Source organism: Alexandromys fortis, unplaced genomic scaffold (assembly GCF_014885135.2).
Source record: "Alexandromys fortis isolate MF-2015 unplaced genomic scaffold, M_Fortis_MF-2015_v1.1 scaffold_130, whole genome shotgun sequence".
In the NCBI taxonomy this organism is placed as follows: Eukaryota; Metazoa; Chordata; class Mammalia; order Rodentia; family Cricetidae; genus Alexandromys; species Alexandromys fortis.
This window is the reverse complement of record NW_026068016.1, coordinates 912,491-916,544: the sequence shown is the minus strand read 5'-3', so window position 1 is coordinate 916,544 and position 4,054 is coordinate 912,491.

Genomic DNA, 4,054 nt, shown 5'->3' with positions numbered 1-4,054 from the left:
CCAAAAGCAATCTATAGATTCAATGCAATCCCCATCAAAATCCCATCAAAATTCTTCACAGATCTGGAGAAGACAATAATCAACTTTATATGGAAAAACAAAAAACCCAGGATAGCCAAAACAATCTTATACAATAAAGGAACGTCTGGAGGCATTACCATCCCTGACTTCAAACTCTATTACAGAGCTACAGTATTGAAAACAGCTTGGTATTGGCATAAAAACAGAGAAGTCGACCAATGGAATCGAATAGAAGACCCTGACTTTAACCCACAAACCTATGAGCACCTGATTTTCGATAAAGGAGCTAAAAGTGTACAATGGAAAAAAGAGAGCCTGGTACCTTCAGAGTCCAGAAAAGAGCGTTGAATGCCCTGGAACTCGAGTTACAGATGTCATGTGGGTTCTGGGCTGGGTCCTCTGAAAGAGCATCAAGTGCTCTTAACTACTGAGCCACCTCTTCAACCTCTGCACACCCCCCCATATCTCTTCCTGTCTCACTAGAGGCTGTGTGTTTCTTTATAATAATGTATTTTTTTCTTGAACTTCACGGTCAACATCTTTCCCACCCTTTTCATTTCTCTAGGACTTCAGTCTGTCATTTTTTTAACTCTCTGGGTACATTAACAATACCCGCATATTTCCTCAACCCCTGACATTCCTTATTTTGAAGATATTAACTTTAGGACATTCTTCTGTACAACTCCCACCCCTCCACACACACACACACACACACACACACACAAACACACGGGCATCCCTTCGTCCTGGTTCCCAGAGCCTGACAGTGACCTTGGAGCTTTCAATGCTCTTGGCTACATCTGTGCCCTCCCTTCCTGGGAACCCTCACTTGACATCCTGCAAACAGGTCACACAGCTCCAGCCTGAAATGCTTTGCTCTTAATGACCTGTTTCCTGGCTATCCACTGGGCTCACTGCCTCAACACCTTCAGCTCGCTGATAAAAGTCACATGACCAGCAAAACCCTTACTGGAGACCCTCTATCAAAATAACAGCCCCACTCCAAGATGAAAACTTTTCTCTTTTCACGATTTTTTCCTCCATAGGACTTATTATCACCTAACTTTTGAGACATGTATTTTTAAACTCACAAGCATTGTCTGTTTTTCGTTTCCCCACACCCAGAACTTGGCAGTAAGTACTCATTAGAGAACTGGTAAATGAACAAATCAATCAATTTTTTTTGCATTATCTTTGCACATTCTATCTGGGACTTAATAGTCCTTTAGACGTGTTTTTGTTGTAACTTACTCCTGGTTCTGAAGAAATGACCCTCTACTGCTGTCCGTGTTCGCTGCTTCATTCTCTATTATCATTTACAATCTAGACACCTTTTGAACACTGGAGTAAATATTTTCTCTTATTAACCACTACTAACGTTTCTTGTTGGCAGTTAAGCCATCTCTGTTGAAACCCTCAGCTGGCTCGAATGTTCTGAAACCATAGATGTGTTGACAAATTTTCTGACAGCTCTGTTTTGCCATTTGATGTTTTAATATTTATAGCTTGGATTTGTGTTTTTAATTTAAGAGTTCTTCACTGTTTTATAACTTTCTCTGGAAAAAAAAACAATGAAGTAGAGTGGGGGAGGAAGGAGAGCAAAAGGTAAGGATTGAAGGCGTAAGTCACAAACAATCCCACACCAGTTTGGAATTATGATTAATAGAATGGTTACTTATTTAAGGGGGAAAAACTTACAGATCACCGTCCCAGACAACAGCTCTCTGCGCAATCAGGAAGGGAGCCTAGTCATCGGGAAGTGGAGCTGGAAGCCAGAGAGAGAGTGAGCAGAGGGCAGTGGCAGCTTTTTTGAAGAGGGACCATGCCCCCAATAGGCTGGTATCTCAGCGGCTATTGGCTGAAGGAGCAGAAGGAACTCCCGCAACAAAGGATGGGTTCTATTAAATTAAAGACCACACAGCATTGACTTGAAGACTCTACAGTCAGAAGGATCTAAACTGCAGCCCTGTCGCTTTCTAGTTAGAGCCTCTGTCTTTCGTAAACAAGCTGTGGAGGGGGTAAACTGTGATCAGGTTGGGGAAAATTTAATTAATCAATTAATAAGTAAAAATAAGGATCACTGTGTAAAAAGAAAAGCAGCTGTGACTGCACTGGATCTTCGTTTCCTTATTTTTGAAAAGAGGTTGCTAGAGTAGAACAATATAATGCAGACAAAACACTTAACCCAATAATTAAACCCAAGTGCATCCTTTATAAATAAGAGGCCACTGATAAGGAAACCGTAAAGCACGGCCGAGTCTGAGGCACGCCATTAAACTGAAGGAGTTCTCAGAATCCAGACAGTTCTGAGGTGCCCAGCCACACAAAGTAGAAACCTGGGCTCAGAGGTAAGACGGGACAAGTAACAAATGCTGCTTGTTTTTGTTGAAATAAGACTTACTGGGGAGGAGCATAACAGAAGACTTTACTTTTCTTGAAGGAATGCCACAATGATATAAATTGCTTAACATTTCGCCATTGCTGGATGCATAACCTTGAAGTCTGAACTTCGGCGTGCGACGTGTAGAGAAGGCAGACTGACTACAGATTCCCAGAACTGATGAGGACATGGGAACGGTCAGACTGCTTAGCTAACTGCATCGAAAGAGACAGCTGGCGATCTGCTGAACAATTAAAACGGAATCGAGTGGCCAGCATGAGCACCGTTTGAAAAGGTCAACTTTGCAAGTGCGGAGAGCTATTACCTTTTCAAAACATTATTAGCTTCCACTATATGCTTTAAAAAGCAACCAGTGGAGCCGGGTACTGGTGGCGTATGCCTTTAATCCCAGCACTAAGGAGGCAGAGGCAGGCGGATCTCTGTGAGTTCGAGGCCAGTCTAGTCTACAAGAGCTAGTTTCAGGACAGGCTCCAAAGCCACAGAGAAACCTTGTCTCGAAGAGAGAGAGAGAGAGAGAGAGAGAGAGAGAGAGAGAGAGAGAGAGAGAGAGAGAGAGAGAGAGAGAGAGGAAAAAGAAAAAGCAACCAGCAGAAACAAAGCATAAACAGATCTTGTTATGATAAACATATTAATAATAGCTTCCAAAATGGCTTGTTAATCACATATAAAACCTGTATACAAGAATTGGTTCTCATTTGAGAGGAAATTAGATTTGAAAGGGATGGTTAAGCTAAAGAAAATTTTGAAAGCCCAAATACGCTGCGCACACAGGGCCGTGTAACCAGCAGACAACAGCACGGCAATGAGACGAAGGCCAGACTTAGCGGAGCAGAGGCTGCCTGCGAGAGAACGTCACAGCTGCCCAGGTGCTCTTGCCAAACTCTTACCCAGCAGCAGCAAGGACAACCGTGTGGTTTTGCAAGGCATCTTCCTTCTTTCCAAACCCCACAGCTGAGGGGTAACCAGAGAAGAGCCTGCTGAGCTCCTGAAGAGAACAGGGTGTGTACTACAATTGACAGAGCCAGGAATGGTGTCCTGTGAAAACCAAACAGCCTATGTCTAGAAGCCAACCTGGAGATCTAAAGAGGAACCAGTAACCCAAAACCTGTGTAATTCTTCAGATGACCTAAAATTAGCTGGCTTCTTGCAGTGGCAAAGCAGGCCATTTTCAAACCAACACTTCCTCAAGAAGCCAGATTCAACTTTTTTTTTTCCAGATCTGTGGAAAGGCACTGGAGATTTCTTGAGATGGAGGCTTATAAAAAAAAAAAAATCCAGTAGGCAATTTGGAGTCATTTTTCCAAATGTGCTTACTCTAAAAGCGGCTCCTGAGGCCCTGGACGTAGGCTGCGCACAGCGTGATGCAAATATTGTTTAAGTTGAACAAAGGCTTCTCAGAGCTCTTCTGCTCTTTACAGCAGAGTTTCTGAAAAAAGAAAACCATCCTTAGGTAATCTATTCCCAGGAAAAGAAAGGAGCAAAGTCTACACAAACCCCCTCTTCAGGGTGTTCCTTGCTACAAAGGAGACAAAGAGACACTTCAATCTTTCTTTTTTGTTTGTTTGTTTGTTTTTAATATAATTTTAAATTCTAAAACCTTATCGCATAGTATGATACCTAAGCTTTTTGCTA